The sequence below is a fragment of the Syngnathus typhle genome, linkage group LG7 (genome assembly GCF_033458585.1).
Source record: "Syngnathus typhle isolate RoL2023-S1 ecotype Sweden linkage group LG7, RoL_Styp_1.0, whole genome shotgun sequence".
Taxonomy (NCBI): Eukaryota; Metazoa; Chordata; class Actinopteri; order Syngnathiformes; family Syngnathidae; genus Syngnathus; species Syngnathus typhle.
This window is the reverse complement of record NC_083744.1, coordinates 138,985-159,864: the sequence shown is the minus strand read 5'-3', so window position 1 is coordinate 159,864 and position 20,880 is coordinate 138,985. Positions and strand designations below refer to the sequence as shown.

The window sequence follows — 20,880 nt, the reverse complement described above, 5'->3', positions numbered from 1 at the left end:
ATTGTTTTGCAAAATAGAACAGAGTAGAAAACGCATACTGACTGTCTGTGTATACAGTGACTTCCTTATCTTCCGCCAATTCACAAGCTCTTGTTAGTGCAATCAGCTCAGCCGCCTGCGCTGACCTGTTGTATGGAAGCTTCTCTGCTTCAACAATTTGGTCTGGCAATCTCACAATTGCATACCCACTTTGATTGTTCCCTCTAGGATCCTTTGTACATGACCCATCCACAAACCACTTTTCCCCTTTGTCAAGTGGTGTGTCAATTAAATCTTGTCTGGGCAGCTGTAGGTGTTCTGTATCATCCAAACAGTTATGTGGTGTACCATCCCCCGGCAACGGAATCAACGTTGCTGGGTTAAGGACTGTGCACCTCTTTATCACAATGTGTGGTTGTGACAGAAGCGTAGCAGTGTAGGATAGGTGTCTGGCAGGTGACAAAAAGTTTATCTTGCTTTACAGTAGCAACACATCTACAGCATGTGGAACTAGCAGCTCGTCAGGAAGCCCAGCCAATTCCCCCTCCTCCTTTTCATTTAAACAAACGTTAACTAGTCAGGGACGCCCACACGCCCCTGCCCTACCAACACCTACTTCACACACAGTTCGCTTCCACATGTCACAACTGGTACTGTAGCTCCACCCATCACCTTTATCCTCATAATCAGTGACAGAATCAGCAAGTTTAATCCGGCAACCCACATCTGCCCATGTTATACTGTGAGGTTTAAACAATGGAATGTGGGGTACAGCCGTCAACTTGTATTTGTCATCCTGAGGAGCGGGCAGAAGCACAGCAGCAGCTGCAACTGACCTGCGATCAGTGTACAGAGCAGTGATTGTTAAAGTTACTTCTGTGTCACTGAGAAAACTTTCAATATAGTCATCATGTGGGTCAGTGAGGATGTTCATGGTGACATGTAAGACATCACAAGTCATTTCCGATTCAGGTCGTGTCAATTGTTTTCGGGCTTCACTCAGCAAATCGCCTGGTAGCTTGGGATTCTGTTCAGCGGAGACGTCATAGGAACAGAAAATCCGCTCACCTGCTTGTGCAGCATATGAGTCCACATCTCTCACTCTACATGCTCGCATGCCATCTTTTACTGGAATTATTGCAATTCCCAATCTAGTCATCAGATCTCGTCCCAGAAGGTTTATGGGACATTTTGGGGATAGCACAATCGAGACTGAAGCTATGACTCCCGTTTCATCATCTCTCACTACGACTGGATTGGAGATACTCTCCTTGTGTACCTGCCCACCAGCTGATTTTACCCAAATAGTATTTTGGGAGGCCTTTAGATTTGGGACTTTAGTTTTTATTACGGTCTTACACGCTCCAGTATCACACAAAAACTCTACTTCACTTCCTCCAATGTTTAAGGTAACATATGGTTTTTCTTTCAATGCATTCAAAATGTCCCATGCTGCATGGACATCTACTATCTCTTCCTCTGTAGGAGGACAAGAGATCACAGGGGGGCAATCTAGTCATGCTGAGAATTTGGCTCTTCCTCTGCCCCTTCCTCCACCCTTTGATTGGTATTGTTTTGCAAAACGACACGATCTTGCCAAGTGTCCTCGTCTACCACAGTTCCAACAGGTCTCTGAATCTGGTGGGGGTCTTGAATTATATGGAGGCCTGCGACCTTGTTGGCCTCTACCTCTTCCTCTTGCCTGCTGGGACCCATGAAAGAAGACTGTTGTATCTTCATCTAGGTCAACATCATCATCATCGCCTAGATGAAATACATCAGAACTTTTGCCTCTTTTGATCACTTGTTCAGCATGTCTGGCCCATTGCATAGTTGTTGTCACACTTGCAACATCTACTTCCACCAAATGTTTCCTCACCCAGTTGCCGATTTCAGGGCGGAAATTAGTAAGGAGCGCATTTTTAAGCTGTTGCTGATAAGCACTCTCAGCTGCATCATTGAATGGGATGCCACTATGCACCCTGAACTCTTTTTCAAATCTTAAGCGAAAATCATCAGTATCTTCCCCAGGCTTCTGTTTAATTCCTGCCAAATGACCATAATTCGCTCGTCTTCGAAATATAGTTCTCACTCTTTGCACAAGATCATTCCATTGTGCTGCATACTCCCCTACCAATTGATTTCCCCCACCGGGATAGGGAAAAGGCCCTTGATTATTTCTACCTGTATAATGACCTCTAACCTTTGCCCAGTCTTTTCCCAAAGAAGACATTGCAGCTTCTCCTGCCTCATGTCCATTCAGTCTATAAGAATGTATGATCCCAGCCATGTCTTCTGCCCATTTATCTGGGTCTTCAGCAACAGGGGTAACCCCTTCAACTGCTTTTCTTGCCTCTTCCAAAGTCCATGGCCGAAAAACATACGTATGTGGAGGTTGGCCTTCCCCTACAATAGGGTTTGGCACCTGTATCATTGGGCACACATCAACATTGTCCAAATTTTGGGAAAACCTAGCAGCAGTGGTCAAACTTCTTGTTTGTACAGGACTTCTAGCAATGTGACACTGACTTTTCTTTCTGTTATATGGGGGAGGGTGCAGGTCTGTTAAACCTGGATACAAGTTTTGCATACGAGCGGAAGAGCCCTCTTGCTCCGCTTGAACTGCATTTCCAGCTACGGCTGGAGCCGTGGCCGGGACAGTGCGCCTGCGCACTGTGGCCTCATTGACTTCCGGCCTGACAAACATAGATGCAGCCTCATCACTTCTCAACTTTCTATCTTTCGTCTTTTGGATTTGTTCTCTTCTCTCTTGTGAAACACTCAACCACATTCTAGCACAAATCAATTCCTTCTCTTTACTACTCTTTTTCAGTCCCTTTGACTTCCTCTTCACACTCTCCTCTAAGACATCAACCACTACCTTCCAGACTTCCACTTTCAACTTTGCTTCTACTCCAAACTTTTTCTTCCACTTTGGCATGTATTGCATACAATTAAGAAATCTACTCGCCATGTACTTCTCATCTCCTTCAAGAGCTAGGGATCTACCGTTCTTATTTCCCATCTTACTTCGGTTTTCTAGGTTTATACAATTTTTTATTTCTTTTTCTTCTTTTCTTTACTTTGAGGATCCTCAATGCAGGTTTAAATTGACCTCTGACCAAATTCTCTCTGCAGTCAATTTATCCTACCAGTCGCACACTCAACCACACAACTTTCATGCAAACACCTTGGAAAAACAGACAAAAAAAAATGAGAAACTACGCCCTTCTTCAATTAAGAAAAAGAAACTCCTTTCTCTTAGCCCGTTCCTTCCACTGGGACTAGAATCCCAGCTGTTTCATAGCTTGGAAACACCAAAGCCGTATCTCATAACTCGGACAAACCCGAAATGTATCTCACAGCCAGGACAAACCAAAGCCGTATATCATAACTCGGACAACCCAAAGATGTATCTCATAGCTCGGACAAACCAAAGCTGTATCTCATAGCTCGGACAAACCAAAGCCGTATCTCATAGCTCGGAAAAACCAAAGCCGTATCTGCGCTTTTTTCTATGACTTACTTGTCTCCCTTGGTCCGCTGCGCTGCCGGGTTCCCGTCAATCCACTTCTGACAGACGAAGGCAGACCTAAGATGCTGGCCCAGCGAAGAACTTCCTTCCCAGGTCTTTCGTTACCAGGTCCTCCAATGGACGCTGGCTTGTCGACAATGCAGCACGTCCTCCTCCGTCAGCCAGATGGCGGGTATGAGGGTCCCGGGTTTCGGCACCAAAAATGTTAGGGTGGTGCTCACTCTAACTTATTTTGCAAGGACCACACTGGAGACAAGTTAGTCGTTTTAGACACCTGCAGGCGGAGAGTTCACTCGTCGCTGTGCTCTCAGCGATAGTCGAATGAAAAATCTCACTCAGGCCTCGTCAGGCGCTTATTTATTGAGAGAAACAAAGTGGGGTTTTGAAGTGGGGGTTTGGGAATACACAGGTTGGGCTGGAGACGCCCCCCTGCTGATCAAGGCATAGCAGGGGGCCTTTTACGACTTTCTGTAACCAAAGCACCTTTGATTGCTTCCTCTGAGTTTAGTCAATCAGTGGTAAACTAATTTTGTCTAGACATGACAAACTAATTAAATTATTACAGGTTACATTCCAACATAATCATACGATGAAGATATTCTGCAAACCCTAACAGGTGTCATAGAGAAGAGAAAGCTAATAAAGCAAGACAAGGGTTACAGCGATATAACGGCATAGCTAAAGCTTCCTAGCTGATCACATGTGCCAAAGAGCCCTATTCTAATAAACCGTTGGTGAGAATGGGTAGACAGGGAAGCCTGTAATGTCATTACTCGTCCCCGGTCACGTCCATGTTGTCATAGTTTTGTCCGTGTGTCTGTGTGCTCACCCCTCCCCTCCTGTGTGCCCATGATCAGTGCGATCATTCTCACCTGCCTCTTGTTACCTGTCTTGTATATTAAGTCCTGTCTGTGTATCACTCCCTGTCGGAGCATTGATGTGTTTGTCACTGTCATGAGGTTTTTTGGTTCCTGTCTTGGTAATGTCACCCTGTCTTTTTGTCTCACGTCTCTGTTGTTGGTTTTGTTAGTAAGTCTTGACAGTTTGCCGAGTCTTTTGAGTTTGCTTCAATAAACCGTGGTCCAAGCTGCACTTGGTCTCCCTGCTCCATTTCCACACTCCGTTCGTAACATGTAAGCGAGTCCATCACTCGTATACTCCATCGCTTTTCGGCCTTTTGGCTAAAATCAACTGTAGTATCTGTTCTTGGGTTTGGGGGATTAAGAGAGCTGACCATAGAAGAGAGAATTTTAACCATAAAAGTGGTGATTTTACCCTTGGTTTTCTTCCTGGGACCGGGATCATCGGTCGAGACTCTACGGCGGCTTCCTGCTTATCCGGCCAGTGATGACCGGGTCCCTCGCCTTGGCCTTGCAACCGCAACCCCTGTGGGGACTCCGCTCCCTCGTGCTCGTCGGAACCAACGACTTTCGCCATGCTAGCCCCGTGGTGACCATCTGCACGTGCATCCGACTGGGTGCCCAGGACGCTGCTCACACATTTGCCTGCTTTGTGATGTTTTTCACCGATTCACGACCACGGTCCATTGGGCGCCGTTGAACTGGACTGCCGTTACACCTGTCTATGGACCCCGTGGAGGCTATTTTGTGTGTTTTGGGGTGTTCTCTTGTATTGAGGGGTGCTGGTTGGCCACAGTTATTTTTTTTCCTTTGTCTTTTAGCTTTGTTTTGCTTTGATGGCTTTTATCTTGAGCACTTTCTGGCTTTCTTTGTGGCGCCGTTGTGTGGCAGCCTTATGAGAGCCTATTGAGTTGCGCTCATGCCATCTGTGTGTCTTTTGTATACCCACTTTGTGGTATGAATACTGCTGGGGCCTGAATTTCCCCACCCCTGGGGATCAATAAATATTCAATCAATCAATCAATCAAATCCAAGTTGGAGAGACTGAAGAGGGACACCATGAAGAAAAACAAAAAAAAGGGAGGAAAAGGAGTGCCGGACTTAAAGCTCTTCTTAAAGCCTCGGAAGCAGATATGTTGCCCTGCACCTGCGAAGCGCGCTCCTTACACCAAATGCACCGAAAAGCCAAGCAATGACACGATTCTGGATGGACTCATACCTCCGGAAACTAAAGCTAATAACCACCGACCAAAGAATTCCTGTGTCTTTTAACCTGCCACCTTCTTATTCCTTAATCAAGAAGTTTTTGAAGAACTTTAAATTAGAGCAAGAAAATAGTGAAATTTTAACAAATCACAGATGTATGATCTCTGTCGTACAGGAGAGGGAAGCGGTGCGTCCAGTGCGCGGGCTTGCATTCGGCAAGTTGTGCGCAACGACAACCACCCCGCCCTGTCAAAACAAACTTCGAGACCTGTCATGGATGGTGGCCCATGATGTCCTCCCAGTCAGGTCCGTTATGCACTCTCGGGGCATGTCAGCGCTCTCAACGTGCCCCTGACCTGGCTGTGGCGCCCAGGAGTCAGTGTGGGACCTGCTCTGGTAGTGCAGGGCTGCCGTAGACCTGTGGGCGACCTGCAATTCCCCGCAAGGTAAGCGCAGAATGCAGACCTTGTACTCTATGCAGTGACCCCATTGAAAATCAAGCAAGAAGACTTTACAAAGCAGTCGCTGACCTTTGCTGCCATCAAAGACGCCATGTGGATTTCCAGTAACTTGCTGGTAAGGAAGAACAGACAGATCCCCCCCCCCCCCCCAGCCCGTGGCTGTGCTCCAAATGGCTGCAGCAACTCTCACAGCTGCACACGGCAAACCTAGGAGACATCGACCTGGTATTGCAGTACCTCCAGGAACAGTGCACCCCCTCTACTGGTCAAATCAATAGTTCATATGTTAGAAAACCATTTCAATCCGTTCGCTTCATTCTTACAGGATTAAGCAGTCAATTATGACTTGATGGGGTCTGATTTCAACGTAAGATGTTAGGATTTGAGGCTTCCCCACCAAACGGTTTGCAAATAGGTTCATTTCTCGAGGCTTCATGTGCACACAACCCCCCCCCCCCGCTGGTCAAAAGGAGTAATTTATTCCATTAATGAGAATTACACTCACCTTTATATTTTGCTTCATGTAGTCTGATCAAAATGAATAAAACTTCTCTGTATGTGCATACACGTGTAACATTGAAGAATGTGGACGTGTGTTTCAATATGTAAATAAATACCATCGTTGTCTATTAAGAAGTTAAAAGTTGATGAAACACATTTCGTTTTTTGTAGGGATGCTGTGTTTTAACAAGGAAAGACTGATATGCTTATGGATGAAGATGACTTGTACTTGTGATTGTGCTTGTAAACAGTAAAGAGGAGTGCGTGTGCAATTGAGGGGGTGGTTATTGGTTTTATTCAAAAACAATATTTTTTGCCAAATTACAATAGACTGACATGTGCCCATTCAATGGGAACCACCAGAAATTAAACTGCATTGATAAACGAGGTCCCTTCGTTAGTCGTCACCTTACCGTGGTGGAAGGGTTTGCGCGCCCCAATGATCCTGGAGCCATGTTGTCTGGGGCTTCATGCCCCTGGTCGGGTCACCCATGGCAAACGGATCCTAGGTGAGGGGCCAGACAAAGCACGGCTCTCACAAACCCCTTATGAAGAAAAACATAATTGGATTTTGTTTTTCCTCACCCGGACGCGGGTTACCGGGGCCCCCCCTCTGGAGCCAGGCCTGGAGGTGGGGCTCGAAGGCGAGTGTCTGGTGGCCGGGCCTTCGCCCATGGGGCCCGGCCGGGCACAGCCCGACAAGGAAACATGGGTCCCCCTTCCCATGGGCTCACCACCTGTGGGAGGGACGAAAGGGGTCGGGTGCAGTGTAAGCTGGGCGGCGGCCAAGGGCAGGGAACTTGGCGGACTGATCCCTGGCTTCAGAAGCTAGCTCTTGGAACATGGAATATCACCTCTCTGGCTGTAAAGGAGCCCGAGCTGGTGTGCGAGGCAGAAAGGTTCCGACAAGACATGGTCGGACTTGCCTCCACACCCATTTGGGTTCCGGTATAAGCTGGCCCTGGACTCTCTTCCACTCTGGAGTTGCTCACGGTGAGAGCAGGTGTGGGTATACTTATTGCCCTCCGGCTGGGCGCCTGAACATTGGAGTTCACCCCGGTCAACGAGAGACAACCCTAACCTACCTGTGTAGGTGGCTACACCAATGTGGCTACGCAGAACGGGGAAACGAGTTCAGGATCCTAACAGCCTGGAGTATGAAGCTCTTCTGTACCTCTTCCCAGAGGGCAGAGCTCGAACAAAGAGTGAGCGGGGTGACTCACATCACTCACAATCGTGGTCGCCTTGCGGGTGAGATGGGAGGTGTAAATGTCCTTCAAGGAGGGGAGCGAAGCCGTGTTCACTGTGCGCTGCAGGGCCTTCAAGTTGTAGTCAGTGCAGCCGCCACCCCAAACAGCAATACAGCTGGAGAGGACGCTCTCAATGGTGCCGCTGTAAAATGTAGTCATGACGGCCGGAGGAGCGCTCGCTCGCCTGAGTTTCCGCAGGAAGTACAGGCGGCGCTGGGCTTTCTTTGCCAGTGATGCGGTGTTGGTGGACCAGGAGAGATCCTCACTGATGTGCACCCCCAGGAACTTGGCGCTGCTCACTCTCTCCACCACAGCACCGTCGATGGTCAGCGGCAATCCACGCCCCTTTAACGTTCTCATGGCGCTCTCAACTACGTCCGCCTTACAATAACACACACAAACACACACATACACACGCACACAAATACACACACACAGCAGTGACTCTCCAATACACATCGATACCAAATGATCAGGTGTTGCTTTCCCGCCTTTTCCGGACAGTATAAAACCTTCTTACCTGGAGATGGAGGATGTTGTTACATCTGCTGAAGTGCCATGTGTACTGACCGCCATTAAACAACCCAAGATCTTGCCAATAAAGAACAAACCGTTACCCCACATCTTAGTTCTCCTGACCCAACAACGGACATCATCAACAACACGCAACAGCCGTTGATGGAATCGAACCCGCACTTTCTCAACTGTGAAGCGGACATGCTAACCAGTTCTCCACTGAGCCGCCAAAGAGTATAAATATTACGATATTGAGTCAAATACAAACCAGATTACAGATACAATGGAGCCTCGGTTTTTGACCACAATCCGTTCCAGAAGGCTGTTGGAGAACTGAATCGTTCAAATTCCGAATCATGTTTTCCCATTACAAATAATGGGGGAAAAAAACGCCTTTTTAAAGTATTTTTAAAAATACAGCGACAGAGCGGTCGCTAAAATTTAGAAAATATTTTTAAAGTCCTGATGTACTTTCCAAAATTTAAGTGGACCTCAGTGCGCAGGGAGCTTAATTTGGTCCGATCGCGCAACCGCAGCGCGCCGGGCGCTCACTGTTGCATTGCTTTATGAGCGTCTTTGTGTTTTAGGATGGCTTTACTGATCCCACTTGCTTCCTTTGGAGGCATGATTAGAGTTGTTGCAATCCTCAGAGTAACAAGAATGTAATAAAGAACGGAGTCGGTTGGCATGCGGGTCCTCTCGTGAGGTTCGACAATCGAATTTTGTTCGACATCCAGAGCAAAGAATTCTCAAATTTTTTGTTCAAATATTGATTTGTTCGAGAACCCGGACGTTTGAAAACCGAGGCTCTACTGTAAAACAATGTAACATTAACTTTTAACGAGGATGGGAATTGAACCCATGCGTGCAGAGCACAATGGATTAGCAATCCATCGCCTTAACCTCTCGGCCACCTCGTCTTGCTCATATGACGTAGACAACACGTTGTGCCGAGATACTTTGTGTGAAAATCCGACTCAGCCATCGCATCTCATGCATGAGTTGTATGGGCGACATGATATGGCATGTACGGGGTAGTATAAGCTACAAGGTAAAATGATACAATACTTTAGATGTAAAATGAAGAAGAGCTAAGCCACAAAAGAAGTGACACTGTCAGCAAAGAAAAAAAAATGTTTCAATGTTGTCTCACCCCAAATCTTTGGGATCATCGGCTCTGCGCAGTTGGATAGTTCCACTAACATTTTAACATCAATATTCTTTCATGGTCTGCCTGGGTATCTCGGCTGAAGATCCTAAAGAAAAGAACCTAAATTTCTTGTATGCTATTGCATGACTGTATAGCCTCCGGCCGTCATGACTACATTTTACCGTGGCACCATCGCGTCTTCTCCAGCTGTATTGCTGTTTGGGGTGGCGGCTGCACTGACTACAACTTGAAGGCTCTGCAGCACATAGTGAACACGGCTCGTAAGATTATTGGTGCTTCACTCCCCTCCTTGAAAGACATTTACATCTCCCATCTCACCCGCAAGGCGACCACGATTGTGAGTGATGTGAGTCACCCCGCTCACTCTTTGTTTGATCTTCTGCTCTCTGGGAAGAGGTATAGGAGCCTGCACTCCCGCACCTGACCTTGACTTTTGTGGCCGTAGCATCCCCGGAACGAATCTGGGTCATGGCGTATTTAAATTACCTTGCTGAATTTGTCCGTTGTTCACTGTTAGACGCAGAGACCACTGCTTCAGCAGAAGAGGCCGAAACCCTACAAACAGCAACCACAGAATCATCTCAACCACTGGACCGGACCCAGACCGACCCTCTATCGCCTACAGCCGCCGGTACGGAGACCAACCAAGCTCAGCAGCTCCCACACGCTTCAGACCCCCCCACCTCTCCAACTCCAGAAACCCATCACCCCCCCCCCCTCATCTCATACACCCCCCACACCTCACCCTCCACACCCCCAGAAACCCACTATCCCCCCCCCCCTTCTCTCATCCACCCCCCACTTCCCACCCTCCTCCATATCCCTTTCTCCCCCCCCCCCCCTCCACCGCCCTTCTCTTCACACATGAACGAGAGGATTGAACGGGCAAACATCAATATAGCCAGCCCCCATCGATGCTCCACCCAGGATCCCCAAACCGACCTGAACGAACACATGCCCCCATTGATGCTCCACCCAGGCTCAACCCCTCCCCATAAGCAAACTGAACAGCTCTCTACACAAACCCCCTTTCCCTCACCTAACTCCCCCCATACGTCCCCCCTTGTCCCATTACTCCCCGCAAGCCAGAGTTCTAAAGAAAATTCCTCACCCAAAAACAGCAAGAACAAGGTCACACAGCAACATACTCCAGAAGCTATCACAACGCTGATCACTCCTAGAATAAACAACCCTATCATCCCAGTTCGTTCCGTCCCTGGATCAAACCTGATACCCATCCGTCAGAAACAGCTCCAGAAATCAAAACACTCCACCAGAACCAAAACAATTCGAGCGGCCCTGCTCAATATTAGATCATTAGTCAATAAATCACTTCTCATCAATGACCTCATTACGAGTAATGAATTAGATATCATGTTTCTTACAGAGACCTGGCTTGATCTAGATAACAGAGAATATATCCTTAATGGATCACCTACACCTAATTTCAACTGCATTGACGCCCTCAGAATCGGAAAGAGAGGGGGAGGCGTTTTCCTAATCTATTCTGATTTGTTTCAATGTAAACGGACGTCATTTGGAGATTGTCTTTCGTTTGAGTATCTTGCAGTTGTAATGAAGTCTTCTCCCCCTGTCCTACTTATGGTTGTATACAGACCCCCAGGTTATGCTAATAATTTCTTCGTCGAATTCTCTGAACTCCTCGCTATAATCTCCTTGGAACATGACTGTATATCAATAGTAGGTGACTTTAATATTCACATAGACAAACTCAATAAACTAAACAACCTCCTTGACACCTTCGACCTATCCCAGCATATCTCCGGACCTACACACAACAGAGGCCATACACTAGATTTATTCATAACCAGAGGTCTTGAGTCATCTTTCCTCAGCAGTCGATATTGCCTTATCTGATCACTTCTGCATCTTTATCGAAATGAAGGTCACCCCTATAGCTCTCAGTCAACCACAAACAATTAAAAAGCGTCACTTTAATGAGGCCACTAGTACACTATTTATGGAGGCCTTCTCGCAGGCCCCTACCCTTCCATCAGAATCTGTCAATGACCTCCTAGATAACTTCAACTCTAAAACCCTAAAAGCTATCGACGGAGTATCCTCTCTGAAAACCAAATTAATCTCTGGTAAGAAAGCACCATGGACATACTCTCTCTCTGTAAAAGATAAAAAAAGAGAGTCTAGAAAAGCAGAACGCAAATGGCGAAAAACTAAACTTCACATTCATCATGATATTTACAAAGACAGCCTTAAATCCTATAACCAAGAACTAAAAAAAATCCAGACAATTTTTCTTCGCTGACATAATCAACAAAATCACAAGTGACGCTCGTACTCTCTTTGCCACCATTAACAGGCTAACAAACGCCCCCCCCCTCAAATTGCCCCTGGGTATAAGGCGCACCTTCAATGAACGGCCCATTTTAAAACTTTGTCCATATATAAGGCGCACCGAACTATAAGGCGCATAAAATAGAAGCTTTACTGCAACAAACTGAGGTTGACTAGGGTTGCGGTATGCACCCACTAGCCAATAACCAACGAGCCCTCTGTAAACAATCGTGTTTCTCAAACGATCTCCTATAAAATGATTGGAACTCACTAAAGTTCGATCTAACGCATTGGTACTACTTACCTACGTTTCCTTTCCATATCGATCCGTAGATTTACTCGAAGCATTAACAGAGCAGCCTATTTTGACATGAAATAGCCTCACGCGTATAGCAGCTATCATTATAGCATTAGCCATCCGCAATTTCCTATGAGCCTCAGCTCGCAATCTCCCATGAGCCTCAGCAAAGTGTAAACAATCGCGTTTCTCAAACGATCTCCTATGAAATGATCAGAACTGACTAAAGTTCGATCTAACGCATTGGTACTACTTACCTATGTTTCCCTTCCATATCGATCTGTAGATTTACTCAAAACATGAACAGACCAGCCTATTTTGACATGAAATAGCCTCGCGCGTATAGCAGCTATCGTTATAGCATTAGCCAGCCGCAATTTCCTATGAGCCTCAGCTCGCAATCTCCCATGAGCCTCAGCAAAGTGTAAACAATCGCGTTTCTCAAACGATCTCCTATAAAATGATCAGAACTGACTAAAGTTCGATCTAATGCATTGGTACTACTTACCTATGTTTCCCTTCCATATCGATCCGTATATTTACTCGAAACATTAACGCAGCAGCCTATTTTGAAATGAAATAGCCTCGCGGGTACAACAGCTATTCGGTGACGCCCCCTGACTACAGTTACCGTAATGTTGGGAAGCGATGCGACCTTGTAATTTACTAGTCGTACTAAAACGTACTAAAACATTTTGGGAGAGCACTGTGTACAACCAGTATGGATCAACAAATTCATCACTTAATCCATATATAAAGCGCATCGGACTATAAGGCGCACTGTCGACTTTTGATAAAAAATTAGGTTTTTAGGTGCGCCTTATAGGGCGGAAAATTCGGTAAATGCTATGCTTTGCTTCACCTGCTTTCAATAATTTGTTTTGTAAAGGACTTTGAATTGCCTCTGTGTATGAAATGTGCTATATAAAAGCGAAACCAGGTGACTGGGTCTTCATCAAAGTAATCAAAAGAAAAACGTGGTCTTCACCCCGGTGGGAGGGACCATTCCAAGTCCTACTCGCCACACCCACAGCTGTCAAGATTGCAGAAAGACCCAGCTGGATACATCTCAGCCACTGTAAGCTGCAGAGAGTGCTTGGCTCCTAGGCCCCGGTCAGGGCGAAGTCTGGCTACAAAGGGGGTGTCAATTATAGTTTGACATACAATCAAACTAAATGTTATGTATGTTCCATCATGCCACGATCAAGTCAACAGCCTGTCCTACATGCCCGACCCATGCCGGAGAAAGATGCATGGTGTTTCGCAATACTAAGGGCTTTTGGGTTCAATCCCCTCAAAGGACTCAGACGGTCGGGAACTACTGAGGCACAACTAGCCGCCTATCCCTGTTACAACCATCTCAAGGCCATTCACAATAGTGTCAAGAATTTCTGTCGTCACACCCGCACCAGTGACTCTCGAAGTGAGTGAAACCATCTCACATCACATCTCCTGTGCTTCCGACGAAGACGTGTTGATGGAATAAAGGTGGGAGAAACAAAACGCTGCATCACCACCTCACTTCTAGAACCTACCGACGAGACCTTGATGAATACCACAGAAACAATCAAACAAGTCCTAGCAGGAGGCGAAAATCCCCACTCTATCATCGAAGGGGGATGGTGGCTCTGTGGTCGCCGAGGCTACGCAGTCCTTCCAGGACGATGAAATGGCACATGTGCCCCCGTATATGTGTCAGATCACACTGTGTTCCTCAGTCTGACACATCTTCAGGAACATCATCAGCGAAAGACACGTGCAGCTGTCGTACTAAAACGTACTAAAAGGAGAGCACTGTGTACAACCAGTATGGATCAACGGATTCATCACTTGATCCATATATAAGGCGCACCGGACTATAAGGCGCACTGTCGACTTTTGATAAAAAATTTGGTTTTTAGGTGCGCCTTATAGGGCGGAAAATACGGTAAATGCTATGCTCTGCTTCCCCTGCTTTCAATACCGTTTTTTTTCCGTGTATAGTGCGCAAAATGTAACTAATTTATTGTCCTAAAATCTGGGGTGCGCATTATACATGGGTACAAAATTTATTATTTTTTTTTTTTTAATTTTTTTTTTTTTTTTTTTTAAGTCCCAATGATCGTCACACACGCAGGGAGGCAATGGGTCCCATTTTTATAGTCTTTGGTATGGTCTTAACTAGGCTGGATGTAATTTTTTTTGTTGGCATTGATTTCTCCGACTGCCCGTAAACGCACCACCGCGCTCCGTGCGCGCACGGGACAGCAAACGAGCAGGTGATCGAGCAAGCGTCTGATACGAGAGTTGCGGTCGCATGGAGCGTGTTTGAAGTGAACAGCAGAGAAGAAAGGAACAAGGCAAAGTGTTGTGAAATAAAATGCACAGAACGGATGCGCAAGACACGTCAGCTATATAAAGAGCGAGAGTTGTTTTCTTCCTATTAGTTTCAATTCACAGTTTAATTAGCAGTTTCAATCAGCAAATAACAAAATGCGTATTACAGGTAATATTTTATTTCACAACACTTTGCCTTGTTCCTTTGGTCTCTGCTGTTCATCCTAAAACACAAAGGCGCTCTTTAAGCAATGCGACAGTGAGCGCCCGGCGCGCTGCGGTTGCGCGACCGCACCAAATTAAGCTCCCTGCGCAGTGCGCTCTGAGGTCCACTTAAATTTTAGAAAGTACATCAGGACTTTAAAAATATCTTCTAAATTTCAGCGACGGCTCTGTCACAATAATCGACCAGCGCGGTGCAGTTGGGCGGTCGGCGGCGCGCTACGGTTGAGCGTTCTCTCTCGCACTCTCTCTCTCGCTCTCTCTCGCTCTCGCACACACGCGCACACACGCACACGCGCACACACGCAAACCGGATCTCATACGGAGGCCGCCATTACAGATGCGCAGAACGGATGCGCAAGACACGTCAGCTATATAAAGAGCGAGAGTTCAGTTCTCTACCTAAATCCGTATTACAGGTAATATTTTATTTCACAACACTTTGCCTTGTTCCTTTCTTCTCTGCTGTTCACTTCAAACACGCTCCATGCGACCGCAATGCTCTCGTATCAGACAAGGCTTGCTCGATCACCTGCTCGTTTGCTGTCCCGTGCGCGCGTTTTTTTCGATGCCAACCTAACCAGAGTGACGGGAGCGGCACAATTCAGAAAAAGTGCTCAGCTCGCCGAGAAAATGCGATTTAAGCAATAAAATTAAAAATGCTTATAAAACATAAACCAAACGTTGGAGGTGGTCATTTCTTTATGCGCAGTGATAAACTCGGCACTCTAAAGCACCCGAGAGCGTTTTTTTCGATGCCAACCTAACCAGAGTGACGGGAGCGGCACAATTCAGAAAAAGTGCTCAGCTCGCCGAGAAAATGCGATTTAAGCAATACAATTAAAAATGCTTATAAAACATAAACCAAACGTTGGAGGTGGTCATTTCTTCATGCGCAGTGATAAACTTGGCACTCTAAAGCACCCGGGAGCGTTTTTTTCGATGCCAACCTAACCAGAGTGACGGGAGCGGCACAATTCAGAAAAAGCGCTCAGCTCGCCGAGAAAATGCGATTTAAGCAATAAAATTAAAAATGCTTATAAAACATAAACCAAACGTTGGAGGTGGTCATTTCTTCATGCGCAGTGATAAACTCGGCACTCTAAAGCGCCCGAGAGCGTTTTTTTCGATGCCAACCTAACCAGAGTGACGGGAGCGGCACAAATCAGAAAAAGTGCTCAGCTCGCCGAGAAAATGCGATTTAAGCAATAAAATTAAAAATGCTTATAAAACATAAACCAAACGTTGGAGGTGGTCATTTCTTCATGCGCAGTGATAAACTCGGCACTCTAAAGCACCCGAGAGCGTTTTTTTCGATGCCAACCTAACCAGAGTGACGGGAGCGGCACAATTCAGAAAAAGTGCTCAGCTCGCCGAGAAAATGCGATTTAAGCAATAAAATTAAAAATGCTTATAAAACATAAACCAAACGTTGGAGGTGGTCATTTCTTCATGCGCAGTGATAAACTCGGCACCCTAAAGCACCCGAGAGCGTTTTTTTCGATGCCAACCTAACCAGAGTGACGGGAGCGGCACAATTCAGAAAAAGTGCTCAGCTCGCCGAGAAAATGCGATTTAAGCAATAAAATTAAAAATGCTTATAAAACATAAACCAAACGTTGGAGGTGGTCATTTCTTCATGCGCAGTGATAAACTCGGCACTCTAAAGCACCCGAGAGCGTTTTTTTCGATGCCAACCTAACCAGAGCGACGGGAGCGGCACAATTCAGAAAAAGTGCTCAGCTCGCCGAGAAAATGCGATTTAAGCAATACAATTAAAAATGCTTATAAAACATAAACCAAACGTTGGAGGTGGTCATTTCTTCATGCGCAGTGATAAACTCGGCACTCTAAAGCACCCGAGAGCGTTTTTTTCGATGCCAACCCAACCAGAGTGACGGGAGCGGCACAATTCAGAAAAAGCGCTCAGCTCGCCGAGAAAATGCGATTTAAGCAATAAAATTAAAAATGCTTATAAAACATAAACCAAACGTTGGAGGTGGTCATTTCTTCATGCGCAGTGATAAACTCGGCACTCTAAAGCACCCGAGAAAGTTTTTTTCGATGCCAACCTAACCAGAGTGACGGGAGCGGCACAATTCAGAAAAAGCGCTCAGCTCGCCGAGAAAATGCGATTTAAGCAATAAAATTAAAAATGCTTATAAAACATAAACCAAACGTTGGAGGTGGTCATTTCTTCATGCGCAGTGATAAACTCGGCACTCTAAAGCACCCGAGAGCGTTTTTTTCGATGCCAACCTAACCAGAGTGACGGGAGCGGCACAATTCAGAAAAAGCGCTCAGCTCGCCGAGAAAATGCGATTTAAGCAATAAAATTAAAAATACTTATAAAACATAAACCAAACGTTGGAGGTGGTCATTTCTTCATGCGCAGTGATAAACTCGGCACTCTAAAGCGCCCGAGAGCGTTTTTTTCGATGCCAACCTAACCAGAGTGACGGGAGCGGCACAATTCAGAAAAAGTGCTCAGCTCGCCGAGAAAATGCGATTTAAGCAATAAAATTAAAAATGCTTATAAAACATAAACCAAACGTTGGAGGTGGTCATTTCTTCATGCGCAGTGATAAACTCGGCACTCTAAACACCCGAGAGCGTTTTTTTCGATGCCAACCTAACCAGAGTGACGGGAGCGGCACAATTCAGAAAAAGCGCTCAGCTCGCCGAGAAAATGCGATTTAAGCAATAAAATTAAAAATGCTTATAAAACATAAACCAAACGTTGGAGGTGGTCATTTCTTCATGCGCAGTGATAAACTCGGCACTCTAAAGCACCCGAGAGCGTTTTTTTCGATGCCAACCTAACCAGAGTGACGGGAGCGGCACAATTCAGAAAAAGCGCTCAGCTCGCCGAGAAAATGCGATTTAAGCAATAAAATTAAAAATGCTTATAAAACATAAACCAAACGTTGGAGGTGGTCATTTCTTCATGCGCAGTGATAAACTCGGCACTCTAAACACCCGAGAGCGTTTTTTTCGATGCCAACCTAACCAGAGTGACGGGAGCGGCACCATTCAGAAAAAGTGCTCAGCTCGTCGAGAAAATGCGATTTAAGCAATAAAATTAAAAATGCTTATAAAACATAAACCAAACGTTGGAGGGGGTCATTTCTTCATGCGCAGTGATAAACTCGGCACTCTAAAGCACCCGAGAGCGCTATAACTATGCCAACCTAACCAGAGTGACGGGAGCGGCACCATTCAGAAAAAGTGCTCAGCTCGCCGAGAAAATGCGATTTAAGCAATAAAATTAAAAATGCTTATAAAACATAAACCAAACGTTGGAGGTGGTCATTTCTTCATGCGCAGTGATAAACTCGGCACTCTAAAGCACCCGAGAGCGTTTTTTTTCGATGCCAACCTAACCAGAGTGACGGGAGCGGCACAATTCAGAAAAAGTGCTCAGCTCGCCGAGAAAATGCGATTTAAGCAATAAAATTAAAAATGCTTATAAAACATAAACCAAACGTTGGAGGTGGTCATTTCTTCATGCGCAGTGATAAACTCGGCACTCTAAAGCACCCGAGAGCGTTTTTTTCGATGCCAACCTGACCAGAGTGACGGGAGCGGCACAATTCAGAAAAAGTGCTCAGCTCGCAGAGAAAATGCGATTTAAGCAATAAAATTAAAAATGCTTATAAAACATAAACCAAACGTTGGAGGTGGTCATTTCTTCATGCGCAGTGATAAACTCGGCACTCTAAAGCACCCGAGAGCGTTTTTTTCGATGCCAACCTAACCAGAGTGACGGGAGCGGCACAATTCAGAAAAAGTGCTCAGCTCGCCGAGAAAATGCGATTTAAGCAATAAAATTAAAATTGGTTATAAAACATAAACCAAACGTTGGAGGTGGTCATTTCTTCATGCGCAGTGATAAACTCGGCACTCTAAAGCACCCGAGAGCCTTTTTTTCGATGCCAACCTAACCAGAGTGACGGGAGCGGCACAATTCAGAAAAAGTGCTCAGCTCGCCGAGAAAATGCGATTTAAGCAATAAAATTAAAAATGCTTATAAAACATGAACCAAACGTTGGAGGTGGTCATTTCTTCATGCGCAGTGATAAACTCGGCACTCTAAAGCACCCGAGAGCGTTTTTTTCGATGCCAACCTAACCAGAGTGACGGGAGTGGCACAATTCAGAAAAAGTGCTCAGCTCGCCGAGAAAATGCGATTTAAGCAATAACATTAAAAATGCTTATAAAACATAAACCAAACGTTGGAGGTGGTCATTTCTTCATGCGCAGTGATAAACTCGGCACTCTAAAGCACCCGAGAGCCTTTTTTTCGATGCCAACCTAACCAGAGTGACAGGAGCGGCACAATTCAGAAAAAGTGCTCAGCTCGCCGAGAAAATGCGATTTAAGCAATAAAATTAAAAATGCTTATAAAACATGAACCAAACGTTGGAGGTGGTCATTTCTTCATGCGCAGTGATAAACTCGGCACTCTAAAGCACCCGAGAGCGTTTTTTTCGATGCCAACCTAACCAGAGTGACGGGAGTGGCACAATTCAGAAAAAGTGCTCAGCTCGCCGAGAAAATGCGATTTAAGCAATAACATTAAAAATGCTTATAAAACATAAACCAAACGTTGGAGGTGGTCATTTCTTCATGCGCAGTGATAAACTCGGCACTCTAAAGCACCCGAGAGCGTTTTTTTCGATGCCAACCTAACCAGAGTGACGGGAGCGGCACAATTCAGAAAAAGTGCTCAGCTCGCCGAGAAAATGCGATTTAAGCAATATAATTAAAAATGCTTATAAAACATAAACCAAACGTTGGAGATGGTCATTTCTTCATGCGCAGTGATAAACTCGACACTCTAAAGCACCCGAGAGCGTTTTTTTCGATGCCAACCTAACCAGAGTGACGGGAGCGGCACAATTCAGAAAAAGTGCTCAGCTCGCCGAGAAAATGCGATTTAAGCAATAAAATTAAAAATGCTTATAAAACATAAACCAAACGTTGGAGGTGGTCATTTCTTCATGCGCAGTGATAAACTCGGCACTCTAAAGCACCCGAGAGCGTTTTTTTCGATGCCAACCTAACCAGAGTGACGGGAGCGGCACAATTCAGAAAAAGTGCTCAGCTCGCCGAGAAAATGCGATTTAAGCAATAAAATTAAAAATGCTTATAAAACATAAACCAAACGTTGGAGGTGGTCATTTCTTCATGCGCAGTGCTAAACTCGGCACTCTAAAGCACCCGAGAGCGTTTTTTTCGATGCCAACCTAACCAGAGTGACGGGAGCGGCACAATTCAGAAAAAGCGCTCAGCTCGCCGAGAAAATGCGATTTAAGCAATAAAATTAAAAATGCTTATAAAACATAAACCAAACGTTGGAGGTGGTCATTTCTTCATGCGCAGTGATAAACTCGGCACTCTAAAGCCCCCAAGAGCGCTTTTTTCTATGCCAACGTAACCAGAGTGACGGGAGACGCACCATTCAGAAAACGTGCTCAGCTCGTCGAGAAAATGCGATTTAAGCAATAAAATTAAAAATGTTTATAAAACATAAAACAAACGTTTCAGGTGGTCACTTCTTCATGCGCAGTGATAAACTCGACACTCTGAAGCACCCGAGAGCGCTTTTTTCTATGCCAACCTAACCAGAGTGACGGGAGCGGCACCATTCAGAAAAAGTGCTCAGCTCGTCGAGAAAATGCGATTTAAGCAATAAAATTAAAAATGCTTATAAAACATAAAACAAACCTTGCAGGTGGTCATTTCTCCATGCGCAGTGATAAACTCGGCACTCTGAAGCACCCAAGAGCGCTTTTTTCTATGCCAACCTCACCAGAGTGACGGGAGAGGCACCATTCAGAAAAAGTGCTCAGCTCGCCGAGAAAATGCGACTTAAGCAATAAAATTAAAAATGCTTATAAAACATAAACCAAACGTTGGAGGTGGTCATTTCTTCATGCGCAGCGATAAACTCGGCACTCTAAAACACCCGAGAGCGCTTTTTTCTATGCCAACCTAACCAGAGTGACGCGAGCGGCAAAATTCAGAAAAAGTGCTCAGCTCGTCGAGAAAATGCGATTTAAGCAATAAAATTAAAAATGCTTATAAAACATAAAACAAACGTTGCAGGTGGTCATTTCTTCATGCGCAGTGATAAACTCGGCACTCTGAAGCACCCGAGAGAGCTTTTTTCTATGCCAACCTAGCCAGAGTGACGGGAGCGGCACCATTCAGAAAAAGTGCTCAGCTCGTCGAGAAAATGCGATTTAA

At 45.6% G+C, this 20,880-nt stretch overlaps 1 non-coding gene and 1 pseudogene across 1 annotated transcript; one reads left to right on the top strand and one right to left on the bottom strand.

Annotated features, from left to right (window-relative positions):
- The first annotated feature begins 4,675 nt into the window (after positions 1 to 4,675).
- LOC133157657 (U2 spliceosomal RNA) lies at positions 4,676 to 4,834 on the top strand (annotated as a pseudogene).
- Positions 4,835 to 9,146: 4,312 nt separating this feature from the next.
- trnas-gcu (transfer RNA serine (anticodon GCU)) lies at positions 9,147 to 9,228 on the bottom strand. The gene has a single exon. It is a non-coding gene; the product is annotated as a tRNA-Ser (tRNA).
- Positions 9,229 to 20,880: the final 11,652 nt, after the last annotated feature.